Source organism: Mobula hypostoma, chromosome 14 (assembly GCF_963921235.1).
Source record: "Mobula hypostoma chromosome 14, sMobHyp1.1, whole genome shotgun sequence".
Classification (NCBI taxonomy): Eukaryota; Metazoa; Chordata; class Chondrichthyes; order Myliobatiformes; family Myliobatidae; genus Mobula; species Mobula hypostoma.
Window position 1 is genome coordinate 22,696,912 of NC_086110.1, and position 24,118 is coordinate 22,721,029.

The 24,118-nt window shown below is 42.8% G+C and overlaps 1 protein-coding gene across 1 annotated transcript in view; it reads right to left on the reverse strand.

Moving 5' to 3' along the window:
• Positions 1 to 24,118, reverse strand: part of ripor1 (RHO family interacting cell polarization regulator 1) — a 315,583-nt gene that overhangs the window by 203,149 nt on the left and 88,316 nt on the right. The window lies entirely within an intron of this gene.

The following is a 24,118-nucleotide window of genomic DNA, read 5'->3' on the forward strand; positions in this document are numbered from 1 at the left end:
GTAATTGACGAGTACTCGCGGTTCCCCTTCACCATCCCCTGCCCCGACACCACTACCACGTCAGTTATAAAAGCCCTGCGCAAGCTCTTCACTCTGTTCGGATACCCATGCTATATCCACAGCGACAGAGGGTCCTCGTTTATGAGTGACGAGCTGCGCCAATACCTGCTGGCTAGGGGAATTGCAACCAGTAGGACCACGAGCTATAATCCTCGGGGGAATGGACAGGTAGAGAAGGAGAATGGCACAGTGTGGAAAGCCACACTCTTAGCCCTCAGGTCAAAGGGACTGCCGATCTCCCGCTGGCAGGAGGTCCTTCCCGAGGCACTCCACTCCATCCGCTCCCTGTTATGCACAGCCACCAATGCCACCCCGCATGAGCGGCTCTTTTCGTTTCCCAGAAAATCGACCACTGGAACCACCCTACCAACTTGGCTGATGTCCCCGGGGCCAGTGCTGCTTTGGAAACATGCGAGGAGCAATAAATACTCCCTGATGGTCGAGAGGGTTCACTTACTTCATGCGAACCCCCAGTATGCCTACGTGGTTTTACCTGATGGGCGGGAGGACACGGTCTCCATCCGCGACCTGGCGCCCGCAGGAGCTCCGGGCCCCTACCCTGAACACTCCGTGGCGACTATTGACCCCATACCCACCAATGTATGTACCTACAAGACACTGTGCACCCCAAACCCTATACAGACACCACACGACACTCCCATACCGGGCGCGACGCACTCGCACGAGGGATTACCGATGCCTAACGTGCTGGCACCTGAAGTCAGGCCGGAGCCAACACAACCGCCATCGCCAGTGCTACGTAGATCACAGCGACGGACTCGACCGCCTGATAGACTTAACCTGTAAATATACTTCTTGTAAATATTGTCAGTCACTTCACCCTGCGGGACTCTTTTTTTAAAAAAAGGAGGGGTGAATGTGGTAAACCATGTATATATGTTGTAACTCGGTTACCTGTCTGGACACACACCTCTGCTGACTGCCCCTGTGGCTCCTCCCACAGAGTCCTGTATAAAGGTATTCGCCTTGCCCCTCCCCCTCAGTCCGGGGGCAGACACTCACTGTGGAGGTCGTATTGTACAGCGAATAAAAGCCTTTCAGTATTTTACCAAACCTCAGTCTTTTGGAGTAATTGAAGGTGCTTCACCCATTTTATCCTGACACAGATTTACAGATTATTTTACCAATCAGTAATAGGTCAGTGGAAACCAACTGACAAACTCTGTCTCAGTTACCATCTGATTTGAAAACAAAATTAATGGAGAAAGGCTAGGAAAGAAGAGGAGGAATTAAGATTGATTATTTAAGATACACTATGTGAATTTAAGGTACAATGGACTTTTAATTGGTTCCAATTAAATTAGTTTGCTGTCCTTATGCATAATTGGAGTAGAAACTAATTCTAATTAACTTTTGTCTTAAATACAACTTTATATCCACCTGATAAACTACTTTCTGGAGGTAGTTCACGGGGAAGGAAAGAACTTGTCTTCACTCATGTGCATTGATATCAGCTAATCTCCCAAAAATATCTATTTTGTAAAATAAACCATGACGATTCTAATAAAGGTACAGAAAACTGGACTGAGTTTTTGAACCTATAGAAGTTTTTATTGTGATGTAAAACTAATAAAGATGCAACTATTCAATCACAAATTTACCAAAGATCCCCCAGTAATGGCAATCAAAAAAGTGTTGATTCTGGAAATCTGAAATAAAAAGCAGAAAATTCTGAAAACATTCAGGAAGTCAAGCAGCATCTGCGGAAAGAGAGGGGCCTCCAACCTGTAACATTAACTCTGTTAACTCAGGTTTTCCCTCCTCAATCTGCTGAGTGTTTCCAGCATTTTCTGTTTTTCATCCTGGTAAATGCTATTGCACAAGTTATTCACCATTATGACATTCTCTTCAATTGGTTGTACATTAAGAGACATACTAATAAGAATATACATCATATGCTGCTTGTGACTATGCATTCTCTGAACATAACAGCTTAGAGCGTTTTAGCACCCATGTGTATTTAATAAATTATTAATACTCTGCAAGTTTATTCAGTTTGCAATGTTACTTTTGCAATAATTACATTCATATTATTTTCACAAGACATTATTCGGGTGGTATAACGCGGTTAGTGTAGTGCTATTACAGCACCAGCGACCCGCGTACAATTCCCATCCCATCGCTGTCTGTGAGGATTTTGTGTGTTCTCCTCGTGACAATGTGGGTTTCCTCCCTCTTTTCAAAGACATACCATTTAGTTGGTCACATGGATATAACTAGGCGCGTGGGCTTGTTGGGCTGGAAGGGTCTGGCACTGTGCAGCATCTCTAAATAACTAAGACAGTAGGACAGTGGTGCAAGATTATTACAATCTTGGCTTGGACCTGGATTTAAATTCTTTTCAACCTCTAGCCTGTGAAGTTCATACATTAAATATGTTTAATTAATCTTAACCCAGTTATTGGTGGGCATGGATCACACTCCACAATTGGCAATTTTGCTCAGAGGAACCGTAAGGTGTCTGGAACTGTACATTATGGTGTGACATTGTGCATTAGACCAGGAGTCCCCAACCTTTTTTGCACTGCGGACCGGTTTAATATTGACAATATTCTTGCGGACCAGCCGACCCGGGGGGTGCGGGAGGGGGGGGGCTTTGGTAGGGTTGCCAACAGACAAGAGTAGCAGTCAAATACGTTGGGTTTACCCCGAGAAAGAGTACAATGACCATGAAGCCTTGCGTGGGCACCAGTGCGCATGCGTGTACGTGCCGATTTTTCTCTGCAAATCGTTTTTGGCGATTCTGTTTGGTGGGGGGGGGCAGTGGGGGGGTGTTAATCATGACCGAAATATAGGTGATAAGTGGCTAATGCACTCAATTTCGTTTCTAAAAGGGTTTATCAAACGAATTTAATATTAAACACACAGCGCACATTTTCCTGGCATGAATATAGTGATAAGTCAATTATCCGGGGACGACAGGGGAGCTTGAAGTAAGTGTTGAACAAACTTCCAGTAGAAGTGGTAGAGGCAGGTTCAATATTATCATTTAAAGAAAAATTGGATAGGTATATGGACAGGAAAGGAATGGAGGATTATGGGCTGAGTGCAGGTCGGTGGGACTAGGTGACAGTAGCATTTGGCACGGACTAGAAGGGCAGAGATCGCCAGTTTCCGTGCTGTAATTGTTATGAGGTTATATAAGTCACTTATAAGTCAATAGCATCATAACATTTTAAGTAGCATTTGGATATTAAACACACAGCACATATTTTCCCCGTATGAACATATAAAATCATTGCTACACACCAATATCGCTGAATCAGTGGGAGCCCTGGGCTTGTTTCCCTGCAACAAGACGGTCCTATCGAGGGGTGATGGGAGACAGCAATACTCGAAGGGGGTTCCTTATGCCCAGTCTATTCCGCAATTTAGTTTTCGTTGCATTCGTTGCAGAGATATGTTGGAAATGGAAGCAACGTTTTCTGTGCTTTCGTGGCTGTCTCAGGATATTTAGCCTTGACTTTGATCCAGAATGCCGGCAGAGATGTTATGTCAAACATACTTTTCAGCCCGCTGTCATTTGCAAGCTCGAGGAGTTGATCTTCTTCCCGCGCTGACATGGATGACGCGCGGGTAATGACCTCATGTGCGTTCAAGCTCAATAATGCATGACAGGGAATGAGGAAAGGTTTCCTCACGGCTCGGTAGCACATGCTTTGTGGCCCGGTACCGGTCCGCAGCCCTCTGGTTGGGGACCGCTGCATTTGACAATGGAAAGCCTTGCAATTTGAATACTCTTGTAACGTTCTTGATCCTAGTCCTGCTAAACAAGGAACAACTTTAATAATGGGACCATGATTGCCAGTATCTTTTTTTCATTCAGTTCAGTATCTGATACTCTACCACCACATCTCAGCATCCCTAAATAAAGCTGGAAAAACTATGCATGATATTCATCAGATATTGCTTTTTCTTTCTAAAAGAAGACGTTACCCACATGGACACTAATCAGCAGGGTTAGTGGAGTAAAAACTCAGGGAGCACTGTAAAGGATCCAATCTTGAAGTTTCATTTGAGAATCTGGTTGGCCAGTCCATCTGCAGTGTTGTCAAGTAAGGCAAAGCTGTCTCGCTTACACACTGGATTATAGTGTGGGACTAAGGCCGACTTAGGTAATGAGCTTCTAATGCTATCATTTCATCTTGGAGTCATATCCATCCTGAGATTTTACCCTCTGGCAAGGAATCACCTAAATTCCAAGGAAGGTAATCACGAATTGGTGAAAAGATAACCGTAAGTACAGTAACACCACCATCAAACAACATCATAGAAACACCAAGACAATATGGTTTCATCAACAACACATTTTAGTAAATGTTCATCCCAGTTCATGGAAAGATTTGAAGCCCACGTTTGTGAATTGACATCCTCCTCCAGGTGGGAACCTTCAGCAGTTTCTACAAGCATCTGCTTTCTCGCTACTCAGACAAAGGCCATTACACAGGCCACATTGCATTGGCCCAAAGATTATTGCTTATTCCACATATATAGACAGACCAACTTTTATTCCCGGATCCCAGCAGGAACACCATTAACTCCAAGGAATAAAATCTTACAATGAAACTGTATTCAATGTGGGTAGAGAATGTGCAGACTCCCTAAATACCATATTCCAGGGCAATATACTGTTGTTCCAACAAACCAAAATATTTTGTTTCTATTTCAATCTGAAAAACTCATAATTAAAGATCTAAAACTACATTTTCAGATTAACTAAACTTGTATTGATTACATTTGGGTTTTAATTATTTTGTTTATCTGTTCTGAAGATACAGGTGGTTCCAGAAGTTCAAAGTTCCTCAGAAACCTAGCCCAAATCTCACCAGTACTGGAAAGATATATAATGAGAAAAATGATGAAAGTTAAAATTCTAGAAGGGTTTTGGCCCAAAACATCAACTATAATTTTTTCCATAGAAGCTGCCTGGCCTGCTGAGTTCCTCCAGCATTTTGCATGTGTTGTTCAGATTTCCAGCATCTGCAGATTTTCTCTTGTTTGTGAAAGTTAAAGTCTGATTTTTTTCTCAGGTTTGGATTAATCATTTCATTTGTCTATTCAGTTCAGCAATTTTGTCGATAAGTTCACAAGGCTGCCATCAGGGAATGTTGATAGTAACTACACAAACATCTAACAGAGTTAGACAGATGGATTTCTGTCAGCACAAGACTTATTAAGAATAAGCAAAGGGCTTAAAAGCAAAGACAATACAAGAGTTTGATCCATCAGAAAAATGGATGCTTAATTATTAAAGAAATGGATGTCTTTTTATCCATCACGTGAGATATTTGCAGCACCATTTTAGATTCAGGCTGCCAGAAGATATGGGGTGCTTTTGAACAAGGAGAGAGAAGAACATAAATCAATAATGGGAGATAAAGTGCCTTAAGCATTCTTGACCACTTAATGCAAGTTCAGTGGTAGAACCAAAGGAAATTTATGAGCAGGTTTGCTGTCCATGCACTGGTAATCATTGGAATATTTATTTCCCTTGGAATTGGGACCATTTATCAACAATCATCAGTGGAATAATGAGCAAGCTTAAACATAGATCACAGAAATTTACAGCACATTACAGGTCCTTCGGCCCACAATGCTGTGCCAAGCATGTAACCTACCTCGAGACTGTCTAGAATTTCCCTAGCGCATAGCCCTCTATTTTTCTAAGCTCCATGTACCTATCTAAGAGGCTCTGAAAAGACCCTATTGTATCCGGATCCAACGCCGCCGCCGGTAGCATATTCCACGCACTCGCGACTCTCTGTGTGAAAAACTTACTCCTGACATCTCCTCAGTATCTATTTCCAAGCACCTTAAAACTATGCACCCTTGTGTTAGCCATTTCAGCCCTGGGGAAAAGCCTCTGGCTATCCACATGATCGATGCCCCTCATCATCTATCAGGTCACCTCTCATCCTCTGTCACTCCAAGGAAAAAAGGCCAAGTACACTCAACCTATTCTCATAAGGTACGCTATTCTAAATATAAACATAAAAACATAGAAAACCTACAGCACAATACAGGTCCTTCAGCCCACAATGCTGTGCTGAACATGTACTTACTTTAGAAATTACCTGGGGTTACCCATAGCCCTCTATTCTTCTAAGCTCCATGTACCTGTCCAGGAGTCTCTTAAAAGACCCTATCGTATCCGCCTCCACCACCATCGCTGGCAGTCCATTCCACGCACTCACCACTCTCTGCGTAAAAAAAACTTACTCCTGACATCTCCTCTGTGCCTAATATATAAATGTCATTCTAACTATTTTCTGATCTGTAATATTTTACTGGACAATCTGTTGTAATTATAAAGTTGGAATGATAAACAAAAAGCCAAATATAGAGAAAACTGTAAGAAGTGTGTTCCATACAAAGATATTGTACAATATTAGCATTCTATGATAATTTATACATAATGCCTCTTTTTTTCAAGTGCATTAAAAGGTGTTTCATACAAGTCTTTGCGCTGTTATCAACTTCAAACAAAATTGCATTGGAGAGCTTGGTCAGCAAGGCTTAGCCCGTCGCAGCTAACCTGTACTGTAGATCTGGCACAACTAATGGTAATTAATGATCAACTGCAGCCTTAGATTCCCTTTCACGGCCTCTTTCCAGAAAATACTGCATTGCTGCCCATCAGGCAGCTTACTCTGAAGTACAAAGAGAGATCATTCTTCATATAACAAATCCAATTTTGCCGCTAGTAAATATAAGCCTAAAAGATCCATCTGTTGGCATCAGACACTGTTTTATGTTATCATACCTTTCTGTTCTCTTATCTTTTACCTTTTCCACCTATCACCTCCCAGCTTCGCACTTCAAGGCCCCTACCCCACTCACCCACCTTCCCCCTCACCTGGATTCACCTATCACCTGCCAGCTTGCACTCCTTCCCCGCTCCCCCAAACTTTTTATTCTGGCTTCTTCCCCCTTCCTTTCCAGACCTGATGAAGGGCCTCAGCCCAAAACATCACGTGTTTATTCTTCTGCATGGATGCTGCCTGGCCTGCTGAGTTCCTCCAACACTTTGTACTTGTTGCTTGAGATTTTCAGCATCTGCAGAATCTCCTGTGTTTATGAGGCACTGTTTTTTGCTGCACTCTCTCTTTTTTCAACCAAGCGATTTCTACCCAAATAGTCTTTCTAAAGGCTACTGATATCCCAGTTTACTCACCCCAAAATGGCACTATCCCTTGCATGTTACTGAGTGTCCCCCAGCTGTTACCATCTAAATGCTGCTTCTGCAGATGTTCTCACCCTCCCTGATGATCAGGCCCAGATGTGTCCAGAGATCACCAAGGCACAAGAGAACTCTACAAATTTATTGAGCACATTTGTATTTACTTGTTGGTTACTAATGACACACCACTTGACTAACGTCTGAACAGATGGATGATTGAAAATTATCCCTAGGAGCCGATGATTCATAGCATATTCATAACAATATACAATCAACATATGCAGAATCAGGTTTAATATCACCGGCATATGTCATGAAATTTGTTAGCTTTACCGTAGCAGTACAATGAAATACATGATAAGATAAATATAGGGAAAAACTGAATTATATTAAGTATATATATGTATGTCTATTAAATACAGAAGTTAAAATAAGTAGTGCAAAAAAAATATAAAAAGTAAAAATGTAGTGAGGTAGTGTTCATGGGTTCAATGTCCATTTAGGAATCGGATGGCAGAGGGGAAGAAGCTGTTCCTGAATCGCTGAGTGTGTATTTTCAGGCTCTGTACCTCCTTCCCGACTTTAACAATGAGAAGAGGGCATGTCCTGGGTGGTGGGGGTCCTTAATGATGGATGCTGCCTTCCTAAGGCACCACTCTTTGAAGGTGTCTTGGATACTATGGAGGCTACGGCCCATGATTGAGCTGACTAATCTTACAAGTTTCTACAACTGTTATTCTGGTTCCCATCTCATTACTCCCCTGTCAAGATTGCTGCTCAAGTATTCCAGGTTGTTATGAATACAAGCCAGAAATAGTAAGAAAAAATAATTTTAATTTGTAGCCCCACATCTTGGTACATTAAAGGAGAATAAAGTCTGGTACAGAAAAATACCTAAGAGTTCTATCGACTCAGATATATATCTTTTCCATATAGTGTAGGCACCTCATCAAAATCGAGAGTTGTGCCAAACTAAGTAAACTCCAGCACTATCAAAAGTACTGCTATCTTTGGGATAAAGAAATTAAGATGTCTCCTGCTGCTAGGAAATCTAGTGTCATCCTTGTTGGGTGTGCGCTTGTGCAATCAGGACCTTTCCCCGCACATCTGGAGAGCCAATGGTAAGGCGCATAATAAATCAATGTCTACCACTTCAGCAAGATCGACAAGCAGCTGTACAACGAAGGAAAAATATCTAGATCAAAGGTTAATTTTAGGAGAAAAGGATTTCGAGAAAACTGACAGCAAAAAAGTAATATTCAAGTAATTGACCATTTTCCATTTTTAAATCTTTTTTATTAATTATTATTGAAAATCAACAACAAAGAAAATTACATCAAAATAATCAAGACATATCCATATGTAGAATAAGAGTTAAACTATCCACCAAGCTAACCAATATATCAATAATAATATAAAAAATGAAATGTTAAAGCTATTTTTTTTAAAAAAAAGGAAGAAAGAAAAAAGAACCCCTACTAACTAAAACAAAAAAAACCCTGATAACAAAAAAAAACCATTTGGGGCACAAACACGGAGCTATACGCCATACAAGCTTCCATAAAAAAAAGACACCAATCCACCAACCAAATCCATTTACCCAAGAATCAGAAGAGGACCAGAAGAGGTCAGGCCACACTTAGATCCCCTCCAGTTCGCCTACCAGCCCCGACTAGGAGTTGAGGATGCCATCGTCTTCCTGCTGAACCATGTCTACGTCCACCTGGACAAGCCAGCGAGCACTGTGAGGGTCATGTTTTTTGACTTCTCCAGTGCGTTCAACACCATCCACCCTGCTCTGCTGGGGGAGAAGCTGACAGCGATGCAGGTGGATGCTTCCCTGGTATCATGGATTCTTGATTACCTGACTGGCAGACCTCAGTACGTGTGCTTGCAACACTGTGTGTCCGACAGAGTGATCAGCAGCACTGGGGCTCCACAGGGGACTGTCTTGTCTCCCTTTCTCTTCACCATTTACACCTCGAACTTCAACTATTGCATGGAGTCTTGTCATCTTCAGAAGTTTTCTGATGACTCTGCCATAGTTGGATGCATCAGCAAGGGAGATGAGGCTGAGTACAGGTCTACGGTAGGAAACTTTGTCACATGGTGTGAGCAGAATTATCTGCAGCTTAATGTGAAAAAGACTAAGGAGCTGGTGGTAGACCTGAGGAGAGCTAAGGTACCGGTGACCCTGTTTCCATCCAGGGGGTCAGTGTGGACATGGTGGAGGATTACAAATACCTGAGGATACGAATTGACAATAAACTGGACTGGTCAAAGAACACTGAGGCTGTCTACAAGAAGGGCCAGAGCCGTCTCTATTTCCTGAGGAGACTGAGGTCCTTTAACATCTGCTGGACGATGCTGAGGATGTTCTACGAGTCTGTGGTGGCCAGTGCTATCATGTTTGCTGTTGTGTGCTGGGGCAGCAGGCTGAGGGTAGCAGACACCAACAGAATCAACAAACTCATTCGTAAGGCCAGTGATGTTGTGGGGATGGAACTAGACTCTCTCACGGTGGTGTCTGAAAAAAGGGTGCTGTCTAAGTTGCATGCCATCTTGGTCAATGTCTCCCATCCACTACATAATGTACTGGTCGGGCACAGGAGTACATTCAGCCAGAGACTCATTCCACCGAGATGCAGCACAGAGCGTCATAGGAAGTCATTCCTGCCTGTGGCCATCAAACTTTACAACTCCTCCCTTGGAGGGTCAGACATCCTGAGCCCATAGGCTGGTCCTGGACTTACTTCGTAATTTACTGGCATAATTTACATATTACTATTTAACTATTTATGGTTCTATTACTACTTATTATTTATGGAGCAACTGTAACAAAAACAAATTTCCCCCGGGATTAATAAAGTATGACTATGACTATTAATTAACTCAAATCAAGTGATAGTAACGGGCAAAAGAACCCTACCTTTTCTCGAAGTCAAATCTAGGATCAAAAGTTTGACTTCTGATTTTTCCAAACTAAGACAGAACTTCACCGGAGAGAACCATTGTATCAAAGTGGGAGCAGAGGCATCTTTCCATTTTAATAAAATAGCCCTTCTAGCCAATAATGTGACAAATGCAATTACGTGTTGGTCTGATATTGAAATACCGTGAATAGTAATTGAACATTTTCCATTGCAACATTGAATTGTTCTTTTCCCTTCATGGTGAACATTTTTTCACCCATTTGATTGCTAGGACTGTGGAATTCAGTAGTTCTGTTCATCATAAACACTGATTAATACAATATCCAGGTGTCAGTATTCTGAGTGAATGAATTACAGTTAAATAAGATAATGAGCCAAAGACCATGCCTGTGCAGTAGCCCATTTACAGTCACCATAATAACAAGAGAAGTTATCTCTTATCCACGAAGCCACAAACAAATAATCTTCCCTTCTCTTTGTTTATTACCTCAACCATCTGTGCTGGAAGACATGAAATAATCTGTTTATTGGTCCTGATAAAGGTGAGCCCTAATTTGAATAAACAATATAAGATCCAAATTTATATTTTATTTGAAGCTGAGTTAAACTATGAAAGTTGTGAAATTTCAATTCCGCTCCAACACAGAATAAATTCACACCATATGCACTTTGCAATTGACTGCCTCTGAATTTCACAATTAAAACTGCTGTGTTTTGCTTTCCCAATGATACCTTCCAACATCCATTTATCTCTGTGGAACTGGTTTAAATATGTTGCCTGTAGCTCCTCCAACTCAGGTCAGCAAGATCACTATTGTTGATTGCTCCTAGTTTTATCCAGGATTTTTAAACCTTTGTTTTGACAAAAAAAAATCTAAGTAAAATAAAACCAGTTCGAACTTGCTGTGTTGTTTGTTAGATCAGCTAAGGAGGGTAAAGGAGAAACTAACCAAGTATTAAGACATTCCACAAACTTCAACTCACAGGCCGTAGGTCAGTAAGGAAGACTTAAATCACAACATTACAACTACCTGCAGAGGTCTATACATTTTACAATGTAATAGACAAGTAATATTAGGTCCTTTATATCTCACATGTAGCAATTCACAGGACATAGTGAATTGGATAAAGATTCAGAACGTTATAGTGTTGGGTCCTTGCTCTTGTTAAAGGCTTCTAACAAGCCTGGGGAGAGTGGAGGTAGGAACTTCATGAAAATATTTAAACATGCGTGTAAACACAGTTTTCTCTTTACCAACATTATATGTACTAAACAACCAGGTATTTAAAGATACCCATGCACATTTGTGGTAGTTATTCTAATGTCTAGTATCCAAGGTACTCTTTTTACTCCAGTGGGTGTCTCCTGTCCAAGAGAGGAAGAGCTATAAAAATGGAGTGGTAGGTCAAGTTGCATCTCACCCATGTGTAAATGCATCTGTAGACAGATGTTGCTGACAAAGGGCATGGGCGTGCATTTACGGTGGGGGGGGGGGAGTCATTTCAAAGCAGACGTGAGGGACAAGTCTTTTTGACACAGAGCGGTAGGTGCCTGGAATGCCCTGCCCGGAGTGGTGGCAGAGGCAGATACATCAGGGATTTTAACAGGTGTTTAGGGAGGCACATGAATGTGAGGCAGATGGAAGGACATGGACATTGTGTAGGCAGACGGGATTAGTTTAGTCGATTCTTTGATTATTAATTTAAGTGGTTTGGCACAACATTATTGGCCATAGAGCCTGTTCCTGTGCTGTACTATGTTCCATGTTCAACTTTGTCACAAGAACATGCACCATCTTCCAATCCCAAAGAATTAGTCAAGATGTAGACTATGGCAATGTACATTCCTTCTGTTCCAGAGAGCTGAACTTACAGAGTGGTCATTTTCAGAAGTCTATTGGTTTTTGTCTAGGATAAGCAGAAATACTGAAACAGCACAATCTTGACAAACATAAAAATGAGTGGGCAAAAGTAAATTTTATATTAATTTCAAACCATTAAGATGCATGGGTTAATTATGTTTTATAGCTTAGATGATAGAGCAAAGTATTTTGCTGCATTCCTTCACCGAAGAGGCACCATCCATGATTATGAGAGTGGTGGGAAGCTTTAGCCTAACGCTGTCAGTAGAAAATAGACAGTATCAGATTGTCCTTCCAATTAAACTTTAACCTCTCTCCCTACCCACAGACTTCATTGGAAAATATGATACATGGGATGTAAAACACGTGGCTAATGAGATCCAGTCAGCTTCCTGCTAGGCAGATTTGGTTAAAATAACCCAAAATATTTATTTTTTGCTCTGTTGTGGAATATTGCACAGCCCCTCCCTTCTGTAAGGTGTGAACTTTCTAAATGGTGACCATGCAGGCAAAATACCAAATCCCCCATCTTGATTTGTATAAGAAAGAAAAAGCTAACTAGCAACTTTTTTCTCTCTCACATATGAACTACAGCAAGGAGAAGAAATATCTGATACTGTATACAAGAGGCATTTAAAGCATTTCTGGGAAGAATGCATCCAGGACTCCAGTGTTTTGGAACAGCAGGAATGGAAACCTTCAGCCAAGATCATGGTCAGTGTTCGAATTTAATTTAAAATCACTGTATAATTATTTTCCTAGTATTACTGCATTCCATAAAGTAACATTTTCCTTCTTTCAAACTGACAATAGGCATTAAACTTTCCAGTGCCTACTTATAAGAACTCAAGAAAATTATTTTTATTCTCTCCAGTTTTACTCTCATCTCCTCACTCAAAAACACTGGGCTATGGGAAGCAGCACACACAAAATTACTGGAGGAGCTCAGCAGGCCAGGCAGCATCTATGGAAAAAGAGTAAGCAGTTGATTTTTTTGGCCAGAGACCCTTCATCAGGACCGGAAAGAAAGAGGAGAAGTCAGAGCAAAGAGGTGGGGGGAGGGGACGACAAAGTACAAGGTGGGAGGTGATAGGTGAAATGAGAGGGGGAAGGTTGAAGTAAAGACCCGGAAAGCTGATAGGTGAAAGAGATAAAGGGCTGGAGAAGGGGAAATTTGATAGAAGAGGGTAGATGATCATGGAAGAAAGGGAAGGGGGAGGCGCACCAGAGGGAAGTGATGGGCAGGTAAAGAGATAAGGTGAGAGAGGGAAACAGGATTGGGGAATGGTGGTGGGGGGGGGGTGATCAATTACCAGAAGTTAGGGAAATCAATGTTCACGCCATCAGATGGAATACAAGGTGGTGTTCCTCTAACCTGAGTATGGCCTCATCGTGGCAGTAGAGAAGGCTATGGACTGGCATGTCTGAATAGGAATGGGAAGTAGAATTGAAATGGGTGGACACCGAGAGATCCCACTTTTTGAGGTAGAGAGGCAAAGGTGTTTGGTGAAGTGGTCTCCCAGTCTATCTTGGGTCTCACCAATATACAGGAACACTGGATATAGTAGGCGACCCCAAAAGACTCACAAGTGAAGTACTGCCTCATCAGGAAGGACTGCCTGGGGCCCTAATTGGTAGCGAGGGAGGAGGTGTAGTGAGTCAACACCTTCCTGTGGCCTCCCATTTCAATTCTACTTCCCATTCTGACATGGCCTCCTCTACTGCCGCGATGAGGTCTCTCAGGTTGGAGGGGAGGGGCAACACCTTATAATCCATCTGGATAACCTCCAACCTGATGGCGTGAACATCGATTTCCCGAACTTCTGGTAATTGAACCCCCCCCCCCCCACCATTCCCGTTTCCCTCTCTCACCTTATCTCCTTACCTGTCCCTCATATCCCGCTGGTGCTCCTCCCCCTTCCCTTTCTTCCATGATCTTCTACCCTCTTCTATCAGATTTCCCCTGTCAAGCCCTTTATCTCGTTCACCTATCAGCTTCCCAGCTCTTTACTTCACGCTTCCTCCCCCTTTCCAGTTTCACCTATCACCTGCCACCTGTACTGCTTCCTCCCCTCCCCCCACCTTCTTACTCTGACTTCCCCTCTTCCTTTCCAGTCCTGATGAAGGGTTTCAGCCTGAAACATTGACTGTTTACTCTTTTCTATAGATGCTGTCTCGCCTGCTGAGTTCCTCCAGTATTTTCTGTGTGTTGCTTTGGCTTTCCAGCATCTACAGATTTTCTTGTGTTTGTGGACGATGGGAAGCAGTATTTCTCTGTTGCTGCTCCCCAAATGCAAGATGACAAGAATGCAGATTGCAGATCTCTGTTTTTTATTGATGGGAGGAAGGTAGCTGGGGAGGGGGAGGTCTAGAAGTATTATATACCATCTTCTCATTATCTCACACCCACAGATATTTAATTTCACGCAAAGATCACAGAGATCATGAGAACAAATCTTCACTGAAATTCTTCTCTTTCCTCCCCCCCCCCAATGGATCACGACCAGCTACAGAACCAAACTGTCTTCAAACTGAGTCCATTAACAGCGTGCACTATTCTCAAGTTGTGCTGTTTAGTACCACGGTGAATGTTTTGAGATGAAACAAAGATATATTAATCTTCTTCACATTTGCAGGACAAAAGGAAGATAAACAGACATTACTCCAGGGACTAACAGTGAGTAAGGGGAAGTGTAAAAATAAAACAGAACACAGTTATCTGGCTCTGATAAACTGCATAATGAGAAAAGGCAAGTGATAAGCCACATAATGCCAATCTACAGAAGACAGACCTGTGAATTTGCTGCTGGTGGGTATAATAGAAAATGCAGGAAAGAGCAATGAAGCAGGAAGAAAAGTGGTTGATCAGAATTCTTTGAATATTAAAGAATTACTTGATGGATAACTCTTTGACCTGGGTCCTATTTGTTAATGTCACTGAAAAAGCGATTCCCCTAGCATCGTGTCAGAATGAAGAATCACACTCCTAAAAGAAATGAGAAGGAACTTTTGTCAAGGTGTCTTTGGAATGAATTTTCAGTTCCGTAGATCTTTGGAAGCAAAGACCTTCAATATATCCAAGGAAGAGATTGACAGCAATTTAAGCTGCATGGGAGTCATGGATTATGGGAAAAGAGCAGGAAAATGTAGTTGAGGATAAAACTAGATCAGCCACCATCTTATTGAAGGCATCCACACATGTCCAGTTTCTTAGGTATGTTCATTGGCTTGGCCATCTTGCCCCCCAACTAGCAATGCATTCCAAGCCCTGATCTGAGACTACAGTTCGATCTGTTACATGTGTCAAATCTCTCTGACGTAGTTCTTTTTGTATAGCAGATGTCTTGCACATTATTCTCTGCAGAAGTTCTAAGAACACCCTAGGAAAGTTAAGTCACTGCATCGTGACTGCTCCTTTTATCTTCAATGAATATTCAGTGGCTCTCCATCAGATTCCCTCAGGTTGTGAGCTTCAAAGTTCAACATTTTAAGTAAGTAAGTGTATCCCCTCCAGGAGGACCACAACCTTGTCACAGGATTTGGAGGCTTGGGTGCCTCAATGACCCAGGGAGCTATGTTGGCTGGAGTCAGGGCCTTGTGCTTTGGCTCTTGGTAGGGTCACCCATGCCAAACAGGTCAAAGGGTTGAGGCAAGACTAAAAGTGGTCTACCAGTCTTCTAGTTTCAGGGGTTCAGCTTAGGGCTAACAACCCTGACTGGTCAAAAATTTTGTTACAGAAACAGCAATGAGGAATCCTTCTGTATCAGTGTGCAACGGTATGGACAGACAGACAGAAATGGGGGACCTTCATTACTGCCCGTAACGCCAGTGGCGTAACAGTCAGTAAGTTAGCATATACATGCCACCACATACAACCCTGAGGTTCATTTTCTTGAAGGCATATTCAATAAATACATAATAGGATAACCACATCAACCAAAGGTTAACAATCTCGCTCGTCTTGGCCAGACTGCAGTTCCCGGTCGGCCGGTTTCACAGACTCCTAAGAAAGGGCAACTATGCTGAGCGGGTGGGTGGCACACCGGTCTATCTGGCTGCTGTGTTTGAGTACCTAACAGCTAAAATCTTCGAATTGGCCGGCAACGCTGCCCAGGACAAAAAGAAAACCCGCATCATCCCCCGACACCTGCAGCTGGCCGTCTGCAACGACGAGGAGCTCAACAAGCTGCTGGGAGGGGTGACTATCGCTCAGGGCGATGTGTTACCCAATATCCAGGGCGTGCTATTGCCCAAGAAAACCGGCGGGGCCAGTAAGTGAAGCAACGTAAGCTGAACCAAAGGAACTGTGAAAATAAAAAATATAACTAAATAAATAACAATAAATACCGAGCACAATTTTTTTTTCAATGAAGTGTCCTTGAAAGTGAGTCTATTGGCTGTGGGAACATTTTAATGATGGGGCAAGTGAAGCTGAGTGAAACTATCCACTCTGGTTCAGGAACCTGGTTGAGGGGTAATAACTGTTCCTGAACCTGGTGGTGAGAGTCCTGAGTAAGAGTAAGAAGTTATTATTTCAGTCTCTCTCCTACATGCTGATTCATCACCTCATTTGATTCAGCCTACGACAGTGGTGTAGAACGGGGCTAAGCACACAGCCTTGTGGAGATTGTGAAGATGTTGTTGCCAATTCAAACTGACTGAGGAAATCGAGGATCCAATTGTACGAGAAGGTACTGAGGCCAAGGTCTTGAAGTTACTGATTAGTTTTGTACTAGCAAGGCCAACATTTATTGTGTGGTACTGGTTGCTCAAAGGTAGTGCTGTCGGGCCACTTGCTCAAAACGCCTGGCTGCTCAGTGGCACAACCACAACAACCACGTATAGTACATCACTTCACAGGGCAGTTAATGTTGTTTTCATTGTTGGAAATGCCAGAAAATCGTTTGAAGCAGACTAGCTAAGGACAGCCAGCTTCTTTCCTTAAGGCAACTTGAGTCAGTTTGGCAGATTACAGTACTTTAATCGATGCTAATTTTCTTTTTAATTTTCACATTTTTGAGCATCATTTCAAATTCTCCAAACCTGGGAATCATTGGTTCAATCGTTGCACAATACTACCAAGCCCAATGCAATTAATGACACGCATATATTTATTATGTATTTAGACAAAGGACAGCACTTCATTATATGCCTTAGTACTTTTAAAAGTCTCTGCTTTGCCAGATCAATTCCCACAGTGCAGTAATCAGCTCTTGGCTATGATTAGAACAGATATTTGCTTCTTCATGCACTCCTGTGGAGTTTCCAGCAACTTTTGTTAAAGAAATTTAAAGAGTTACTTTAGTGAAGAGCATTTTGGTCCTAGAGTGGATTTGTGCCAGGGTAAAGACCTGCTATGACTGCAGCTCACTCTCTAACTCATCTCTCCGGGCGCAGTGTGCAAAGGAAATTCCACATCTCCATCATGGGAGCTTCCAAACATTGAAATTAATCATTGGAAAAATATGCATCGTGGGTATAGGATTTTCTGTTTTGTCCTGGAAAAATGGAGTGGGAATTACTAGCAGTTTGCTTTTTGCATTGTAATTTATCTGCAGAGGAAAGCCTGACTGATTGTGAGTCTAATGTGCTTGGCCGAGCCACCCTGCAGCTAACTTGTGTTACAGCAGTGGCAAGGACAAACTTCGTGATACAAGATAAGGCCTTAAAATAATACTCCCTCAGCACTCAGGCTGTGCCTGTACTTACTGTGCTCCTTCTTTAAACGTTCAGCCATGGAACACACTAACAGTATAGTGAACTGAGTTACGGAAGAACATAGAACATAGAATGGTACAGCACAGTACAGGCCCTTCGGCCCACAATGTTGTGCCGACCCTCAAACCCTGCCTCCCATATAAGCCCCCACCTTAAATTCCTCCATATACCTGTCTAGTAGTCTCTTAAACTTCACTAGTGTATCTGCCTCCACCACTGACTCAGGCAGTGCATTCCACGCACCAACCACTCTCTGAGTAAAAAACCTTCCTCTAATATCCCCCTTGAACTTCCCACCCCTTACCTTAAAGCCATGTCCTCTTGTATTGAGCAGTGGGGCCCTGGGGAAGAGGCGCTGGCTATCCACTCTATCTACTCCTCTTATTATCTTGTACACCTCTATCATGTCTCTTCTCATCCTCCTTCTCTCCAAAGAGTAAAGCCCTAGCTCCCTTAATCTCTGATCATAATACATACTTTCTAAACCAGACAGCATCCTGGTAAATCTCCTCTGTACCCTTTCCAATGCTTCCACATCCTTCCTATAGTGAGGTGACCAGAAATGGACACAGTACTCCAAGTGTGGCCTAACCAGAGTTTTATAGAGCTGCATCATTACATCGCGACTCTTAAACTCTATCCCTCGACTTATGAAAGTTAACACCCCATAAGCTTTCTTAACTACCCTATCCACCTGTGAGGCAACTTTCAGGGATCTGTGGACATGTACCCCGAGATCCCTCTGCTCCTCCACACTACCAAGTATCCTGCCATTTACTTCGTACTCTGCCTTGGAGTTTGTCCTTCCAAAGTGTACCACCTCACACTTCTCCGGGTTGAACTCCATCTGTCACTTCTCAGCCCACTTCTGCACCCTATCAATGTCTCTCTGCAATCTTTGACAATCCTCTACACTATCTACAACACCACCAACCTTTGTGTCATCTGCAAACTTGCCAACCTACCCTTCTACCCCCACATCCAGGTTGTTAATAAAAATCACGAAAAGTAGAGGTCCCAGAACAGATCCTTGTGGGACACCACTAGTCACAATCCTCCAATCTGAATGTACTCCCTCCACCACCACCCTCTGCCTTCTGCAGGCAAGTCAATTCTGAATCCACCTGGCCAAACTTCCCTGGATCCCATGCCTTATGACTTTCTGAATAAGCCTACCGTGTGGAACCTTGTCAAATGCCTTACTACAATCCATATAGATCACATCCATTGCACTACCCTCATCTACATGCCTGGTCACCTCCTCAAAGAACTCTATCAGGCTTGTTAGACATAATCTGCCCCTCACCAAGCCATGTTGACTGTCCCTGATCAGACCATGATTCTCTAAATGCCTATAGATCCTATCTCTAAGAATCTTTTCCAACAGCTTTCCCACCACAGACGTAAGGCTCATTGGTCTATAATTACCTAGACTATCCCTACTACCCTTTTTGAACAAGGGGACAACATTCGCCTCCCTCCAATCCTCCGGTACCATTCCCGTGGACAATGAGGACATAAATATCCTAGCCAGAGGCTCAGCAATCTCTTCTCTCGCCTCTACGAGCAGCCTGGGGAATATTCCGTCAGGCCCCGGGGACTTATCTGTCCTAATGTATTTTAACAACTCCAACACCTCCTCTCCCTTAATATCAACATGCTCCAGAACATCAACCTCACTCATATTGTCCTCACCATCAAGTTTCCTCTCATTGGTGAATACTGAAGAGAAGTATTCATTGAGGACCTCACTCACTTCCACAGTCTCCAGGCACATCTTCCCACCTTTATCTCTAATCGGTCCTACCTTCACTCCTGTCATCCTTTTTTTCTTCACATAATTGAAGAAGGCCTTGAGGTTTTCCTTTACCGTACTCGCCAAGGCCTTCTCATGCCCCCTTCTTGCTCTTCTCAGCCCCTTCTTAAGCTCCTTTCTTGCTTCCCTATATTCCTCAATAGACCTATCTGATCCTTGCTTCCTAAACCTCATGTATGCTGCCTTCTTCCACCTGACTAGATTTTCCACCTCACTTGTCACCCATGGTTCCTTCACCCTACCATTCTTTATCTTCCTCACCGGGACAAATTTATCCCTGACATCCCGCAAGAGATCTCTAAACATCAACTAAACAACGCCGACATGCTGATATGCTTGAACTCTCTAGCATTCCTTGACAAACAAGTACTTCTTTGCCTACTGCTCTGTTCGGAGTAATGAGCATTAGTAAATATCTGAAGCATTTAGATATAGGGTCTCCTTGGCTTCACCCCACCCCCACCATCAGCTCTGGTGCTGAACAATCTGCATTAACACTTCTAGTACTTCTGAAAAAAAACGAACATAATCCACACAAGCAAAATCCCAAATCCCACCTAGTCGTCAAATTATTGTTGATAATACACAACTGAACACAGTTTGTACATCTAACTCATCCCCTCTTCTGCCCTGTAACTCTTACCCACAGTAAGATCACAGCATTTGGTTGAAGGCAATTTGCCTGTACATGTGTGCATTATTTCAAATGATGATTGCATTATTGCTAACATGTGCACAACTCTTCCATTTGGTGACAAAGATACAAACACATCTGGTCAACACCAATCAGTGGTTGATGTTAAGCATACTGTAAGCATGCAAAATATAAAGCTTTTTTTAAAAAACATTATTGACAAAGAGACAGGTTTGGATTGTTTCTGAAATGAAGAATGAATGGATTAAGGAGGACTTTGAAAATGAATAGCTGTGTAGAAGGATCAAAGCGTTTTAACATAGGTTCTAGAAAGTGGGATAAAATGGATGAAAGCCTACTGGCCATGGCAAAACAAAGGGAAATAAACATAACAGGAACTAAAGTAGGTGCAGAATAGAATAAGGATGGATTTGCAGAAAAGAAGAGGAGTGTTAAAGTCAAACAGTTGAGGAAAGGGAGACAATGCAAGGGAACGAGTAATAGATGCGTGACATGAAGGAAACAACATGGCTGACGATGCAATGAAGTCTATTGGGGAACCATGTTGTTCAAGTCAAACGTAGAGGTGAAGTTATGAATGAATGGTTCAGGCTAACATCCAGATTAAGGACAGATAAGGCCAAACATAGGTGATATTGCACAGCTGGGTGTAGATGGGCTCAATGATGAAACCAATGTGTGGAGATATGCATGGCTCATCTTGGGGTTGTGAATTACTGGACAGAGCTTCACTGAGAAGATTGGGAGGAGAAATAGATCTAAACAAATTTACATGGTTTCCCTAGAAGACATTTTAGGCCTTTCTTCACCAAGCTATAGAAATTTTTGGCTTGGACACAACCTATTGTTGGATGTGCTGTCAAGCATTCATGACTAATAGGTTATGAAGCTGGATGTAAAAGTTATACACAAGGAAACTCCTTGCTTACAGATAATATTACCAAGAAGCAAAGAGAGAACACTGTTGCCACGGGCAGCAGTGGAGGCCAAGTCATTGGGTATATTTAAGGCAGAGATTGATAGGTATCTGAGTAGCCAGGGCATCAAAGGTTATGGTGAGAAGGTGGGAGAGTGGGACTAAATGGGAGAATGGATCAGCTCGTGATAAAATGGCGGAGCAGACTCGATGGGCCGAATGGCCGACTTCTGCTCCTTTGTCTTATGGTCTTATGATGGACACAGACGGCTACCTGCACAAGGGATACGGACGGCTATCTGTATGTGAGGGAAAGTATTGTATGTACAAGGGAGGAAAATCCTTTGTGGACATTATGGGATCCTGGGTACATTTTGTCATCGCACTGAAGGCTGTGTCACAAAGGCAATGCATGAAGAACAGTTTGAAAATGAATGATCTGAAGGTGTGACTGATCATGTCAGGAGTTGTGAGATCAAAGCTAGGAGATAGGAAACTCACGGCATGTTGGGGCTGGGGTGATTTCACTGCTATTGCCTGGAAGAAGCTGGCCTCAAATGACAATGGCATGCACCAGAGACTTAACAAGTCACAGGAGAACAGAGGCAGGTAATAATTGAAAGGTAAAAGAAGCCAGGAGGGAAATGAGGTCAGCAAAACTATGTCACTGAGCCAAGCATAAAGTTAAAGTGGAGTGTGTAAACATCTGCATAGTCTACCTTCATCTAATGTTGCCAAATTCAAATGATAATTCAGAAATATATTAGTACTATATTCTCATTTGTGCTCTGCTATTTGCATCGCTTAATTCAAATTATCAGCCAATACATAGAAAAACAATAAAAATACCAAACCATCAACTTTCCCACACCTTGCAGTTTAAAATGTGCAGATCTGAACCAGTAGTCATGAAATGTGAGATTGATGGGCCCCCAAGACTGGAATATGTGCTACAGTTAAGATTTTGAGAGCTGGCCTGGAGCCCAGCATTTGCAAAGTCTGGATCTACGAGTTGCATTTTGGCTTTCTTTCTATAATTCTATTTACAGCTCAATGCTCAGTTTGTTGTGTACACAATTCAGCTCACATTCCACTGCCATTATCCTACTGGGTTTCAAACAGAAACTGTGCTTCCCACGTGTAAAGCAGCCCACCAATATGCATTCAATTAGCCTAACCACCTTGGGATGCCTGGTGGCTCTTGTTCCCTTTATTACATTTGCTCTATTTTATCTTGAGCTGGTTCTTTTCATTTAAAATGTACAGAATACAACTTGTATCAACATGAATATTTTACTTTGTAGCATTCCTGTTGGTCATAATAAATAATAATCTAGCCCTTCTTCTCTTTTCCGAGTTTTCTTCTCACTTATCTAGGTGCTCCTCTGGCTGCATCTGCCCCATATATTCAGACCTTTGCCAGTGAGATTCTGTGAAGATTAGTGCGATATTAATCACTCACTTTCTCACTCCAACAAGCCAGATTCCTCAGTTACCCATCTTTAAAACATCCAAGTCGTTAAGACCGCAAGATATAAGACAAGTAGGCCATTTGGCCCATTGAGTCCGCTCCGGCATTTCATCATGACTGATCCATTTTTCCTCTCAGTCCCAATCACCTGCCTTCTCCTCATATCCCTTCGTGCCATGACCAATCAAGAATCTATCAACCTCTGCCTTAAATATATATAAAGATCTGTCCTCCACAGCTGCAGGTGGCAATGAATTCCACAGATTTACCACTCTCTGGCTAAAGAAATTTCTCCTCATCTCTGTTCTAAAAGGATGCCCCTCTATTCTGAGGCTGTGTCCTCTGGTCTTAGACTCTCCCACCATAGGAAACATCCTCTCCACATCAATTCTATCAAGGCCTTTCACCATTCAATAGGTTTCAATGAGGTCACCCTTCATTCTTCTGAATTCCAGTGAACACAGGCCCAGAGCTAGCAAACACTCTTCACATGACAAGCTATTCAATCCTGGAATCATTTTCGTGAACCTCCTTTGAACCCTCTCCAGTTTCAGCACATCCTTTCTAAGGTAAGGGGGCCCAAAATTGCTCACAATATTCCAAGTGAGGCCTCACCAGTGCTTTATAAAGTCTCGATATTACATTCTTGTTTTTTATATTCTAAACCTCTTGAAATGAATGCTAACGTTGCATTTACCTTCCTCACCCTTTTCAACGATAGGGAGCTGAGGGATGTGAGGATCTGGCACACAGCAGCTGAAGCCTGAGGTAAATCAGTCAAGGTGACATTGAATCACGGGGAAGGCACCCTATTCCTGCTCTCATTTAGTTGTGTAGCACCCTGGAAATTAGTTTGGATTTGTAGGTGAAGGAGGATATGACCAGTACTGGCCATTGAGAGAAACAGGACAAACTAGCTAAGTTTTTCTCTCAATCACAAACAATGACTGACTGTGCTGGATAACTAAACCAGCGTCTGGTAACTTAATCTCCCCTTTCCTATTCTAGCCCATCGCTTCCCTCTGGTGCTCCTCGTCCTTTCCTTTCACCCATGGTCCACTCTCCTCTCCCATCAGATTCCTTCTTCTTCAGAACTTACTCTCTTCCACCTGTCACCTCCCAGCTTCTCACTTCATTCCCCTCTTCCCCACCCTCCCACCTAGTCTCACCCATCACCTGGAGGCTTGTACTCTTCCCCCTACCCCACCTTATTCTGGCTTCTTCCCCCTTTCTTTCCAGTCCCGATGAAAGGTCTTGGCCCAAAATGTCGCCCGTTTCTTCCCCTCCATAGATGCTGCCTGACCTGCTGAGTTCCTCCAGCATTTTGTGTGTGCTGCTCTGGCTGCAACACTCAGTTCCTTATTCTAAGGCATAATCACAGTCTGTAAATAACCAAGGCCACGACACTGATCTCCTGAGGCACACCATCAATTTTACTCATTCAGCTGAAAGACACCGCAGCTACCTGCAGCAATGAGGACTGAAG